Source organism: Choloepus didactylus, chromosome 6, assembly GCF_015220235.1.
Source record: "Choloepus didactylus isolate mChoDid1 chromosome 6, mChoDid1.pri, whole genome shotgun sequence".
NCBI lineage: Eukaryota > Metazoa > Chordata > Mammalia > Pilosa > Megalonychidae > Choloepus > Choloepus didactylus.
Window position 1 is genome coordinate 122,340,465 of NC_051312.1, and position 15,640 is coordinate 122,356,104.

A 15,640-nucleotide genomic window follows, 5' to 3' on the forward strand; every position below is an offset into this window, starting at 1 on the left:
TTTGAATAATTCCCTCCAGCATTCCCAAAAAGCAGTCATCCTATTTCAACTCCAGTGACAGGGAGTTATTCCAATTTGAGATTAGATCCTTGCTAAGGGGCAACTAGCCCTGAAAGAATTAGCAATTTGACCTGTGTTCAATTTTTGTTTTATTATGAAGGACAACAGTTCATGAGTGTTCCCAATTAGTTATACATTAGTTAAGGTATAAACAACAGAAACAGACTCTAAATGTTAAAGCACAAAGTGCAGTGTATTGATGGGGTATCTGTGTATCTCACAAAATCCAAATGAGAGCCAAATAACCAAGGCTTGGGGAAAACCAGAATCAGAGCATTCCTGGGAAAATAATGAGCTGTAGTTTTTAGACCTTTCCTGTCAATACTATAAATAATGTGACTCAGTTACTAATAACTCCTACCCTTATGTTTCTGAATTTAATACCTGAATTCCTAAAACAGAATCTACTGCCCAAACAAGGGTCAGCTGTCCATCCTTCCACAGCTGGCTATGACTGGAAGTTCAGTTAGCAGAAACATGGCTGCCTGGCATCTCGCTTGTGGTATGGGCGGGCATTTCTGAGGGAAAGATCAGGAAAAGACATAGTAAGTGGCAACCAAAACCAAAATTAAAGTCCAAACCCAATTTCCTCAGTGATCTGGCCTCAACCTCTGTTTTTAGTCCCATGTTTTACCTATTTTTTCCCCTTCTCTAGACTTTTATTTGTGTCACACTTTACAACTTGACCTAATCATACTCTATGCGTACCCATTTTTTGGCCTCTATTCACACTGTTCCCTCAGCACAGAAATCACTTCCATAACTACCCCATCAAATCCCATTTTAAAATTTGAATTTCTATCAATTTGTTTAAAACGTATAATTTAAAAGGAAAATTGTCCCTTACTGCCTCCAAAACTCATTTCTACTTCCCAGAGGCAACCACTTTTCAACTCTTTTGACTGCTTCTAATGATATTTACATCTATATTGCTAAATAAAATATTATGCTTCTATTTTGCCAGATTTTTAAAAAAAATTTCAGTTTCACATATAATTGTTGACCTCCCGCTCTGGGGGCTACCTCCTCTTCCCATGTACACTTTTCCCCTCTGTCCCATGATTCCAAGATAGTTTATATGTTTATAATGCTTGGTTTGATCACTGTTCAGTATGTTCACTATTACGGTGTTATAAATATTAATCACAGCTAAACAATGTATTGTACATTTACTTTCTTGTATAATCTTTTATTTTCCATGCAGTTAATAATTAACTGATTCTTGGTTGCTTTGTTTTCTATGTATTTACCATAAAATTGGCCCCAAATTCTTTACCATAAGTCTGTGTCTTCCTGATATGTTTAAATACACTGAGTAATGTACTAATTTCATCTTTTCCTTTGCAACATTCCTTCTGGAGCCTTCCTTTCTCCTAGTGCAATCTGGATATGCTTTTTTCTCTAGAACATTGGCAACTCGGTAATCTTGGACATTTCCTTACCATGGTTTGGGGGTTCTCTTTGCATCTTTCTTGTATTAGATCCACTATTTTCCTCTTCTTGATTTACATCAATAAAAGCCTGGGTGGTTAAATGTGGAGAACGTTTATGAATGAAAATGTCTTCATTCTACCCATACATTTGATTATTTGGCCTAAATATAGAATCCTATGCTGAAAAATATTTTTCCTCAGAAGTTTGAAAGCATTCCTCCATATTATTGTAGCTTACAGTTTTACCATTATAACTTTGATGCAATTCTAATTACAAACCCTTTGTTCATAATCTTGATCTCTCTTCTCCCCTCTCTCCCTTTCTCTCATCTATATTACTGTCTCTTTCATATTTTATCATCTTCTCTTTTCCCACAATGTTCTCAAAATTCATGATAATGTACATTGCTGTGCATTTTTAGCTCATCCATTTTGCCAGACACTTGATGGGCTCTGTCAACCTGGAAACGTTTGCTCTTCAGTTCTAGAAATTTCTCATTTATTATTTTGAAACTTTACTCCTTTTAGATTTCTGTTCTATCTCTCTGAAACACCTATTTTTTAGTTTTACAATCTGTAGGATTGATTTTATATTTTTCTATCCTTTTCCCCTCCTCTTTTCTATCTTCTTGCTTTTGTGCTATTGTCCTACTTTTTGTTTGTTTGTTTTTTTCTGGGGGGGGGGGGTGATTCTCCATGATATTCCCTCCAAGGAAGTGGCTTGTGATAACCATGTGTATGTGTGCATATGTGTATGGTATGTCTAAGATTCATAATCCATAAATTGTAAACTTTTTGCAAACAGAATGCCTCTCTACATTCCCTAAAACTTCTAAAAGTTGGCATTAATAATTCAATACCATCTTTAGTAAATGTTTGTTTATTGGTGTTCCTTCATATTATATATCTGCTGCTGCTGCTCAGAGTAGTCAAATACTTAAAGATTTTATTTCGAATCAAAACCAAGATACAAAGTTCCCAAAGGAACGGTAAGGCCATTGAAGTTCCTGGTTGTGTTGCATATTATTTAACATGATTTATTTAGTGCATATTTTATCAAGGAAATTCAAATGTCCCTTTGCATAATTTTTTCCAAAATACATTCCATGAAAGGTCATCTTGTTACACAATCAAGGAGGTAAAATTAGTCTTTGATTGGCCTTTCTTTTAGCTGCCCTCTTCAACTCCAACTCCCCAGGCTATCGTAAAGAACAATCATGCTTGCTATTGCCCCCACACCCAGACCTTCCTCTCCACAAGTAATTGGAGATTGATGATTATCACTATCAGATAATATGTTTGATATTTCCCAGAGGTCTTCTTTTCCCATTGCCTTAACCCAATCAGTTATCACCTGTGGAAGGAAATTGGCAGGAGGATCATTTAGATCCTCGCAGATCACATAATGTAGGCAGGGCCGCCTAACTCATGTACTGTGTGAAGCTGGAATATAGAAAGATGAATGAATTTATCTTCTAAAGTCTATCTCTTCCTCAATATCTGTTTGGTTAATAGTATGGTCTAGAGTAATCTCTGAGTCCTCTATCACTCATCCTGTTGGTCACCATGTCCTTTAGTTATACCTCCTAAATATATCTGGAAATTTTGGTCTCTTCTCATTTCAATTGCTATTTCCAGATTGTATATCCTACTAATCTCTCCTTTTGTATTACTGCAGTAGCTTCCTAATTATCTCTCTACCTCCAGCCTTGCCCATTCCATCCATTCTCAATAGTTCAATCAATGTTTATTGTTACAAAATGCAGAACTAATCATGACCACTCCTAGCTCAAATTCTTCTTTTTAGTGACACTATCACTTTCCAAAAAACCCAAATTCTAAACCAAGCCTTTGAGGTCATTTCATTAGTTCACTCTTGCAGTTCTAACCCCTGCTCCTGCCAACTCATGTCCCAGGCAGGACTAGCTGCATAATTTATGGGGTGCAATGCAAAATGAAAATACAGGTGTCCTGTTCAAACATTATTAAGAATTTCAAGATGATGACAGCAGAGCATTAAACCAAGCATGGGGACTTTCTAAGAATAGGGCCTTGTGTGACTGCACAGGTCAGATTGCCCATGAAGCCAGTCCTTGCTGCAGCCATTAAAACCTAAAGCTGATAATAATAAAGACATTTCTCCAGCCACCACTTGCAAGGCTCCATATGTGCCATGCTATTTTTTTTTTTTTTTTGCTTCTTTTTCTCAAACTATTTCCTTTGCCAGCTGTCCTTCCTCCATTTTTACCTGGCTAAATCCTATCATCCCTTACAAATTCAGTTCAGATAGCTTAAACTTTAGAAATGCTTTTCCTGACCTCTCTCTGTTTCTTACTCCTGGCTTTGATTAAATGTACCTCCTCTATGTTCCTGTAATCCCCTGCACATGTCTTTGCTGCGGCTTTTATCATTAAATTGTTTATGCCTTTGTCTCTCAGTCTGTGGACACTTTGATTTTCTCCTTGACATCCCCAGGGCCTAGGGCAGTGCTTGGCACACAGTAAATGTATATTAAAAGTTTATTTCATAAGAATGAATGTAATTCTCACCTCTGCACATACTTAAAAGTACATATTTTGCTGGCATAGACAAGATAGTTTTAAAAGACAGACTTCACTGTATGTCATGAAGATTGGAGGTAATAATTTGACCTTTAAAGTTGATATGAGTCTATACTACAGTTATTAAATATCAATTTTACCTCAACCCTTTGATGAATCATAGTTTAGTCCAGTGAATAACTAACTTTTTAGAAACTTCACATACTTTATAAACACTCTACAGATTTTCATTTGTTTGTTTATAGTATAGGTTTCTTTACTCCTTGCTAATGTTCTGGGGGGAAATTTGATACTTTATCTAACAGCCAGGGAAAAGAATCTATTCATATTTGCCCCTTTCTCAGAGTCAACCTATTTTTTTTTGTCGTCAGAAATGATGTATCAGTTAATATTCGCAGTAGAATATTGCAGAAAAAGTATTTTGGACAAATGTGAAATCTCCTTTAACTCAGTTACCAAAGCTATCTATTTTATGCCTATATTAGAGAAGGGAAACTATCTAATGTGGTAGTTCCTCAAATTTACTTATTGATAAAATGTTGTTAGTAGCTAAGAAACCGATTAATTACTTAAAGCATGCACAACTAAAGGTTTTCTCCAATGCATATTTTTAAATAATTGAAAACATACTGTACTTGCAATTTTCATTTAGCCTCAAATTTTCAATTTTTGGAATTGCATACTACTTTCAAATGAATTAAGCATTATTTATGTAGTAATTTATTTTTTTGTGTGTGTGGAACTTTTCAATTTTTTTCTAAGATTTTGCTGAAATGAATAGCACTCTATCAAACATCTATATATCTAAAGAATTAAAGATCTGTATTTTCTTAAGATACACAAAACTGGTCAAATTCCATTACTAAATTCCTTCTCAAAAAGATTATAGCAATATCTATCCATTGATCATTTCTGACATTATGTATTTTCTTCTTTTTATCTTTTAAAAAATATTTGCCAATTTAATTTTTTAAATTGTTAAACATGTATTTTTTTGGTTATTAATTTTATTTAAAATTCAAATGTTTATTATCCATTTACATTTGTTTGAAAGAAAAAGGGAGGGATTGTGACCACATCAAATTTTATGTTAGTATCTACTGAGCCATATTTTCCACTCCCGTTTATTAAAGGAAATTTGATAGTCCTTGACTTGTGATATATCACACACCTGTTTTTCCTTCCTGTCCCTGCCTGCTTCATCTAAGGCCCTTTTCCTGGCTCTTATTCCTCTACCCATCTTTTATATATTAATACTGTAAGCGTTCTTCTCCTCTGTCCATACAACTCTCCCCATTTGATTCCATCAACTCTAAGGGCTGAAGAAACCAATTATATCTTCATCTCCCAATGGCTTGTCTTCTTCCTTCCTCTTGAGCTTCAAATACAGATTGCCAGTTGTTTGCTGGATGTCTCCATTAGATCTCTAATAGTTACCTCAAAATCAACAAATCTAAAAAAATTCTGAAGAAGCTATAATAAAAGGGAGTTTCCTCAACTTGTTAAAGGACATCTACAAAAACCTACAGCCAATATCATACTTAATCATTAAAAACTGGCTGATTTTTCCCTAAGGTCTGAAACAAGACAAGGATTTCTATTCTCATCACTTTTATTCAACATTGTCCTAGAAGCTATTACTAGTGCAATTAAGACAAAACCAAATGTAACTAGACTGAAATGCAATGTACCAGAAATGGACGGGCTTTTACAATGGGGATTTATTAGTTCACAAATTTACAGTTCTAAGGCCATGAAAATATCCAAATTAAGGCATCAACAAGACAATACCTTCTCTGAAGAAAGGCCAATGGCATCTGGGGTTTCTCTATCACATGATGTGATGTTTAGGTTCGTGTGTCGACTTGGCCAGGTAATGCTGCCCAAGTGTCTGGTCAAGCAAGCACTGGCCTAACCATTACTGTAAGGACATTTGTGGCTGGTTTATTAAATCATCAGTCAATTGATTGCATCTGTGGCTGATTACATTAACAAAGAGAGTGTCTTCTGCAATGAAAGCATTCAATCAGCTGGATTTAACCCAATCAGTTGAAGACTTTTAAGGGAGAAGAGAGAGAACTTTCATTTCTTCTTCAGCTAACCAGCCTCTCCTGGAGAATTCATCTAAGACTTTCATTGGAGTTGCCAGCTCACTGCCTACCCTATGGAATTTAGACTCATGCGTTCCCATAGTTGCATGAGACGCTTTTAAAAAATCTCATATTTATAGATATCTTCTGTTGATTCTGGTTCCCTAGAGAGCCCTGCTTAATATAGCTTGGTACCGGGAATGGCTCTTGAGAAACAGCATATTAAAATGGGCTTTTACAGTTGTTTTTCTCATCTGATTAGATTCAAAGGCACTAATGACTCTATTTCCCATAATCAAGATGTCACTGACAGTCCATGGCATGAGTTGGCAATGGAGATACACAAAATATCACCATTTGAATCTCCTAATCATACTCTTGTATGAGGCAAGGCTCTTGGTGACAGTGTTTTTGGCACCTTAGAGTTTTGTGGAGTTAAGAGGTATAATGACGTTGACTGGCTGCTCTTAGATACACTGGATACAGTTATAAGAGAAAGGGATGAGCCGAAGGCTTCAAATTTGCAACTTAAACACTGTATGAAAGATGTAAAGGTTTCTATATATGCCCTGAAAGAAAAGTTTTTTCCTGTGGCTGCAGACTTGAGATCTCTGAAAACCAGACCAGAGTCTCATTGTGCGAGTAGCAAATTTACAATGCAAACAAAAATTTTAGTCTCACAGGTGTCTGCTGTTAAAGGCATTAATTGGAAAAGGATGGGATCTAGAAAATTGGGATGGGGACATATGGGTTAATAATGATGGCAGTGTGAACATTGGAACCCTGGTTTCTGCTGAGTCTTTGCTAGATATAACTGGAATGGTCTGCCCTGAGGAAACGCCCCCCCCCACGTCCAGCCTGCCCTGAGGTAAGAGCCACCCACTCTCCAGCCTTGCCCTGAGGAGACAGCTACCCACCCTCCAGCCTGCCTTGAGAAAACAGTTTCCCTTTCTCTTATAACTGTATTCAGCATATCTAAGAACAACCAGCTGACATCATTATACCTCTTAACTCCACAAAACTCTATTACGGTGTCAAAAACGCTGTCACCAAGAGCCTTGCCTCATACAAGAGTATGATTAGGAGATTCAAATGGTGGTATTTTGTGTATCTCCATTGCCAACTCATGCCATGGACTGTCAGTGACATCTTGATTATGGGAAATAGAGTCATTAGTGCTTTTGAATCTAATCAGGTAAGAAAAACAACTGTAAAATCCCATTTTAAGATTCTGTTTCTCAAGAACCAGAGGAGTCTGCCCTGAGGAGACTGCCATCCAACGTCTGCCTAAAAGATTAACCCTTCAGTGCCTGCTAAACCTGTAATTACCTCCCCTAGAGAAACAACCCTCACTCCTCTGTCTGGAGAGATTAATTCAGTTCAACCAGATGAAACTGCAATGGAATGACCTGAGGTAATTGGCTTGAAGGATACTTCTAATTCGTTTCATGACCTCCCCCCACCACCACTCTTTTCTTCCAAGCCTATAACTAGACCAAAGTCACAACAGACCCTGAAAGATGAGGTCCAAAGTGTGACCCATGGGGAAGTACACTACCCTCCAAATAACTGCATGAGTTTTTCAATATATATAGACAGAAATCAGGGCAATATTTGTGGGAATGGATATTAAAGGTGTGAGATAATGGTGGATGGAATATAAAGTTGGATCAGGCTTAATTTATTGATATGGGCCCACTAAGCAGAGATTCTGCATTCAATGTTGTAGCTTGAGGGGTTAGAAAGGGTGTTAACAGTTTGTTTGGGTGGATGACTGAAGCATGGATCAAAAGGTGGCCGACATTACCTGAGGTTGAAATGCGAGAACTGTCCTGGTATAATGGAGAGAAGGGAATTCAAAGGCTTAGAGAGATTGGAATGTTAGAGTGGATTTATCATGGAAGACCTGCTCACATACCCCAGGAATGTCCAGAGGACACACCTTTTACCAGGACTGTGAGGAATAAATTTGTAAGACTAACTCTGTGATCCCTGAAGAGCTCTGTAGTTGCTCTTCTCTGTTGGTCAGATATTACTGTGGGAGCTGCTGTCACTGAGCTAGAATCCTTAAACACAGTGGAGGTAAAGAAGAATTTTTCTGGAATACAGGAGATCCCCTAGGGTGTCTCTTAGTACTACCATGCCCTGTAATTAAAGTCAATGGAAAATGGCAACAACCCAATCCAGGCAGGACTAGCAATGGCCCAGAAACTTCAGGAATGAAGGTTTGGGTCACCCCACCAGGCAAAGAACCATGGCCAGCTGAAGTGCTTGCTGAGGGTAAAGGGAACATGGAATGGGTAGTGGAGGAAGGTAATGATAAATATAAACTGCAACTGTGTGACTAGTTACAGAAATTAGGGCTGTGATGGCATGATTTCCTCCTTGTTTTGTTATGAGTATATTTGTAATTGTACATGAAGCAAATTATCTTTGTTTTCTTCTCTATCTTATCCCCTTATCATATGACATAAGTTGTATTGTTCATTTCATAGTATTTAAGTTATAGGATATCAAGTTTAAGAGTGAATGTTACCTAAGGGCTTGCACCCTACTCTGGAGAGATCTAGTGCTTTTCCGATTGTACACAGGACAGCTGAGTATTGTTAGGGAAAATATAAGGCCGTTATTGTGTTCTACTTAGAGATTAAGTATGGTCTAAGGTGTTGCATATAGTCGACAAGTTGACAAAGGGTGGACTGTGATGGTTAGGTTCATGTGTCAACTTGGCCAGGTGATGGCGCCCAGGTGTCTGGTCAAGCAAGAGCTGGCCTAACCGTTAATGCAAGGACATTTGTGGTTGGTTAATAAACCAGAAGGCTGGTTTATTAAATCACCAGTCAGTTGGTTGCATCTGTGGCTGATAACATCAACGAAGGAGGTGTCTTCCACAATGAGAGAATTCAATCAGCTCTATTTAACCCAAACAGTTGAAGACTTTAAAGGGAGGAGAGAGAGAACTTTCATTTCTTCTCCAGCCAGCCAGCCTCTCCTGGAAAATTCATTGAAGATCTCATTGGAGTGTCAGCTCACAGCCAACCCTATGGAATTTCTCTTCTTCAGCTAGCCAGCCTCTTCATTGAAGACTTCATCAGAGTTGCCAGCCCACTGCCTGCCCTACAGAAATTTGACTCGTGCATCCTGCCCTACAGAATTTGGACTCATGCATCCCCAAAGTTGCATGAGACACTTTTATAAAATCTCATATTTACAGATATTTCCTATTGATTGTTTCCCTGGAGAACCATAACTAATACACATGGGAAGGTACATGGCTGCAGTCTGCTTGTCCTCTCCCAGGTTTAGCTTCTGGTTTCTATAGCTTTCTCCAAAATGTCTCTGAGCTTCTGTCTTAGCATCTCTCAGCTCCTATGGATCCTTTTTGCTTCTCCCAGGGGCAGACTCTGGATTACATATCTTAGCTTCTCTGAGCTCTCTTCAAAATGTCTCTGCCTTTTATCCTCTCATAGAGGACAAGGGGATTAAGACTCATCTTGAATGGGCAGGATCACATCTCCGTGGAAACAATCTAATGAAAAGGTCCCACCCATGATAGGTCTGTCCCCACAAGATTGGATTAAAAGAACATAGTCTTTTCTGGGTTATAGAACAGACTCAAACCAACACAGACCTATATACTGAAAGCTACAGAATATTATTAAAAGAACCTTAAAGACCAAAATAAATGGAAAGATACAACATGATCATACATCAGAAGACGAATTTTGTGAAAATTTTGATCTGTAGATTCAACATAATCTGTCAAAATAGCAACAGGGTTTTTTTTTTTTTTTGGAGAAATTAACAAAATGACTGAAAAATTCATGTGGAAATACAATCTAGAAGAGACAAATTAAATTTGAAAAAGAAAAAAAATGCAAGAGTAACAATACCTGTTTTCAAGGTTTATTGTGAAGCTACACTTACAAAGAAAGTTTGGTATCAGCATAAAAAATGCAAAAGAAGTCAATGGAACAAAATAGACAGTCCAGAAATGTACTCCTACATAAATGGATAACTAAATGTCAACAAAAGGTGTGGAGACTATTTGGTGAAGAAAGATTAGTATCTGTGCTGGAATTATTGAATATCCATATGCAAAAAAAAAAATAACTTCAATCCATATCTCATGCCATAGCCAAAAAATAACCCAAAATGGATCATAGGCCTAAATGTAAAACCCAAAACCAAACATTTGTGGATGATAACATGGGAAAAAATTCTGTGTGATCTTTGGTTAGACAGAAGTTTCATAGGTAGAATACCCAATCATGACCCTTAAAGAAAAAAAATGATAAATTAGATTTCATCAAAATCAAAACCTCTGCTCTTTGGAAGACGAAGTTAAGAGAATGAAAAGGCAAACCAGACAGAAAAAAATATTTGCAAATCCTATATCCAATCAAGAATTTGTAACCAGAATAAGTAACAAACTCTCAAATATTAGTAATAACAGCAAATAATCCAATAAAATGGGCAAAAATTTGAATAGACACTTCATCAAAGAAGATATATAGGTGGCAAGTAGGCATAAAAGATGTGCAGCATCTTTAGCCATTAGGAAAATACAAATAAAAAATATGAAATACTACTACACACTTATTAGAATAGATATCTTTTCAAAAAATGACTATATCAAGAGTAATGACCATAATCCAAGAACCTAACTCAGTGCCTGGCCCACAGTCGGCTTTCAATAAATAAGTTTGAGTTATATTGTAGTTGAATCAAAGAGGAAGGAAAGAAACATCTTTTATGCAGGAGGAATTTTCCGAGTACCCATGAAATGATCCCATGTAGCCTACCCGCAAATTTAATTGTGCCATTTATTAGCAGAAACCTGAGCACTGTGCTCTCTTTGCCGTCTCTGGGGGAATTTAAACCACCTGCTAAGAGGTGGGAAATTCTTTCAAGTGGTTTTCTCAGTTCAGCTAGAATAGTGACAGCAGAAAAATAAGTCAAGTTGGTGAATGTGAACTTCTGCTTTTGATATTGTCAGCCCCATACTGTGGACATTGAGAACTGGCTTTATTTACCAGCTGAAAGATGAAATAAAATCAATAAGCTCCCAATGAAGAAAGAATTGTAACTACCAAGCAATGGATAAAAACGGTTTTTGTCTCATCGTACTCTCCTATTGATGGAAAAAGTAGCAGACCCCAGAGAGAAAATGATCTTTCCTCCAAAGAAATAGTCACACATAAAATATGACCTGCCGTAGGTACCTGTATGTCACTGGAAACGATAATTTTAAGCAAAATGCATGAGCAAGAATGAACTACATTTCATACTTGTTGATGTCTTGTGCCCAGTATTTTTGTACAAATGGTGTGTTTTCATTCATCCATTCAAAAAACATATACTTTGCACCTACTAATACAATATTGTGCTATAAACTGGGGCTGGTGCAGTGGTTTTTAAAATGCGGGCTATTTTACCCTCCCTCCTCATCTTGGGGGACATTTGGAAATGTTTGGATACATTTTTTTGGTTATCTCAACTAGGGGGTGGAATGTGGTATCAGGTAGCAGAGTTCTCCAGAGAAATATAACCAAAATTGAAATGTGTGTCTCACACAATGTGGGGCCTGGCAAATCTGATTTCATTGAAAGGCTGGAGGCTGGAAAACCTGGTAAGAGTGACATTGAATTCTTGAGTCCAAATATCTTTGGACTGAAACTAAGGAAGGATTGGAAAGTAGAGTCTTGAAGTAGAATTCTTTCTGATCTCTGGAACTCTCGCTTCTTGCTGTTAAGACCTCCAGTTGATCGGATGTGGCTCTTTCACATTGTGAAAGATAATTGTTTTTACATAAGATCAACTGATTGTAGATGCTAATCACATCTATCAAATACTTCTACTCTAACAACTAAGCCTGTATTTGGCCAAATAACTGGATACCATAACCTAGCCAAGCTGACACATGAAATTAATGATCCCAGGTGTGCTCCTAGAATCTAGCATGCAGAAGCCAAGAATGCTGCTAGACATCTTACAATGCACAGGAAAGTTTCCCAATATGAAGAATTCAGCCCACAATATAATAGTGCTGAAGTTGAAAAACATTGGGCTACAGCAGCAAATTGTGTCATGTTGGTTCCTGCTCTCAGATGACCCCTACTCTCATTATATATGTGGCTAGTTTAAAATAATTAAAGGGAAAAAGTAAAAAAGGGACAAGGGTGGTAGCATGACTGTAGGTATGGTGATGTCTGATTCACATTCATATGTTAATCTTTAATATATAGATTTTAGTCTATGGTAGGTGAACACTAAATGTGTTGAATAATGGAAGAGGTGATGCTCGCGAGCCTCCTTATTTTTGCTATATGTGCTTTTATTAAGTATGGACCTATGAAAGTGTGTGCATGTGTGTGTGTATTTTTGCATGAAGGAATATAATATGTTTGTTGGAAGTTTATTTTAATTTCTTTGAACAGTTTAATTGAGATATAATTTACAAAAATATATACTGCATATGTTTAAAGTATACAATTTGATAAGTTTTGACATGTGCACATACCCATGAAAACATAACCATGACTAAGATATTGAACCTATTCATCACCACCACAGTTGTCTCATGGCCATTTGTAATCTCTCCCTCCTGCCACAATCCATTCCCTGTTTCCCAGACAAGCACTGATCTGCTTTCTGCCATCATGTAATAGTTTGCATTTTCCAGAATCTGATAAAAGGAATCACAAAGTATGTCTTCTTTCACTTGGCAAAATTATTTTGAGAAACAACCTGCATCTATCAATAGTTCATTCCTTTTTATTGCTAAGTGGTATTCTATTTTATAGATAAACCAAAATTTCTTTATACATTCACCTCTCGATGGATATTTGAGTATTTTCCAGTTTGGGGTTAATACAAATAAAGCTGCTATGAGCATTCCTGTCTCAGCCTTTGTATGAGTATATCCTTTCATTTCTCTTGGATAAAATATCTAGGCCTTATATGGCTGAATGATATGATGGTATGTGTTTAAAATGTTAAGAAACATCCAAATTGTTTTTTAAAGTGGTTGAACAATTTTACATTCTCATCAGTAGTGTAAAAAATTTCCAATTCCTCCACATTCTTTCCAACTTTTCTAATAGGTCTGTAGTAGAAGTTCCTTGTGGTTTTAATTTTTCATTTTTGTAATGGCTACTGATGTTGAGCATCTTTTCACGTGCTTATTTTTCATCCATGTAACTTCTTGAATGAAACAACTGTTTGAATTATTTGCCTATTTTTTATTCAATTGTTTCTTATTCAGTTTGATAGTTTTGGGCTATGATCCATTTGTAATTAGACATTATTCCTGGTGTGAGGTTCGAGGATCATTTTCTTGCATATGAATATTTATTGAATTGCCTTTGCTACTGTGTAAAATATCACTTGGCCATATAGTTCTATTTGTAGGCTGTCTATTGTTTCAGTGACCTATTTGTCTATCTTGATATCAACTTTTTTCTTTCTTAATCTTTGTTGTTTTATATTAGGTCTTGGAGTGAGCTGGTGTAAGAAGTTTTCCTACTTTGTTATTCCTTTACAAGTTATTTTAGCTGTTCTTGAACTTCTGTAGTTACTTATGAATTTTAGAATCAGATTGGGAATATTTCTCCCTCTTCAATTTACTGGAAGATTTGCACATAATTGGCATTATTTATTCCCTAAATATTTGGTCAAATTGACCAGTGAAGCTGGAGTTTACTTTGTGGGAAAGTTTTAAACCACAAATTCAATTGCTTTAATATAGAAGGCTATTGAGGTTATCTATTTCTTCTTGAATGAGCTTTATATTTTTAATTGTTTCAAGGAATTTGTCGTTTTCATCTCGTCTTCATTCATCTCCAAATATTTACTGATTTCTCTTGCAGTTTCTTCTTTGACTCACTGATTGTTTAAGAATATGTTGTTGAATCTCCATACATTTGTGAAAGTTCTGGTTCTTCAGTGGTTACTGATTTCCAGCTTCATTCCATTATTATCAGAGAAAGTGCTCTGTATACTTTCAATCTTTTTAAAATTATTAAGAACTGTTTAGTGCCCCAGAATATGATCTATCCTGGAGAATGTTTCATGAGCATTTGAGAAGAATGCATATTCTGGTGTTTTGGAGTGCAACAATCCATATATGTCTGTTAGGTCTAATTCATTTATCATAGTTTTTATGTTCTCTATTTCCTTACTGAACCTCTATCTGATTGTTCTACCTATAGAAGAGAGTGATGTATTGAAGTCTCCCACTATTATTGTAGAAACACCTGTCGCTCCCTTCAGTTTTGCCAGTGTTTGCCTCTTGTACTTTGGAGCTCTCTGATTGGGTGCGTAAACATTTATGATTGTTATTTCTTCTTGGTGAATTCCCCTTTTATTAATATATAATGTCCTTCCTTGTCTCTTATCTTTTTCCATCCTTTAACTTTCAACCTATTTGTATCTTTGAGTCTAAGATGATCTCATGTAAACAGCATATAGATGGATCATATTTTTTAATCCATTCTGTCAATCTGTGTTTTTAATTGGAGAGTTTAATCCATTGACATTCAAAGTTATTACTGTAAAGACAGTTCTTGATTCAACCATCTTATCCTTTGGTTTTTATTCATCAGATCTATTTTTTTCCTCTCTCTCTTTTTATCCTTTATGTAGATCCAGGTTTCATTTAGTATTATTTTCCTTCTTCTTGAAGAACTTCCTTTAAAATTTTTTGTAATGCAGGGGGCTAATGATGAATTTATTTAGCTTTTCTATATCTAAAAGTATCTTTATCTCACCCTTATTTTTGAAAGAAATTTTCACTGAATAGAAAATTGTAACTCAAAATTTTTTAAACAAATTTTACCTTAAAACTGTGAGTCTACTGCCTTCTAGCTTGCATTCTTTCTGATAAGAAATCTTTCATCCTTATCTTTTGTCCTTTACATAGAACGTCTCCCTGCCCCCTTGGCTTTTAAGATTGTCACTGATTTTGAGCAACTTGATTATGCTATATCTTGATGTAGTCTTCTTTATTTGTCGTATGCATGGTGTTTTATGGGATTCCTGGATCTGTGGGTTTATAGTTTTCTTCAAATTTGGAAAAATTTCAGTCTTATTTCTTAAAATAATCCCCCCTCCTTAGAGAAATATGTATTTCATAAGCTGACTGAAGTAGTGAACAGCTCAAAGATGTTCTTTTCATTTTTCTCTCTGTGTTTTATTTAGATTTACTTTTTTTATTGTGATTGTTCACATACCATACAATCATCCAAAGATCCAAAGTGTACAATCAGTTGCCCCCAGTACTATCATACAGCTGTGCATCCATCACCACAATTAATTTTTGTTCAATTTTTAGAACATTTTCATTACTCCAGAAAAGAAAGAAAGACAAAGAAGAAAAAAAAAAGAAAAGGAAACTCACATCCTCCCATATCCCTAACCAACCCCCCTCCATTGTTGACTTGTAGTATTGGTGTAGTACATTTGTAACTGTTTATATAAGAACGTTGAAATACTA

At 36.2% G+C, this 15,640-nt stretch overlaps 1 long non-coding RNA gene across 1 annotated transcript in view; it reads right to left on the reverse strand.

Annotated features, from left to right (window-relative positions):
* Nucleotides 1-544: 544 nt before the first annotated feature.
* LOC119538388 overlaps nucleotides 545-15,640 on the reverse strand; it is a 48,492-nt gene continuing 33,396 nt past the window's right edge. Inside the window, exons 2-3 of the long non-coding RNA XR_005217548.1 lie at nucleotides 1,503-1,581; nucleotides 545-578 (exon numbers count right to left, since the gene is read on the reverse strand). This is a non-coding gene — a long non-coding RNA (uncharacterized LOC119538388). The remainder of the gene's footprint in view (nucleotides 579-1,502; nucleotides 1,582-15,640) is intronic.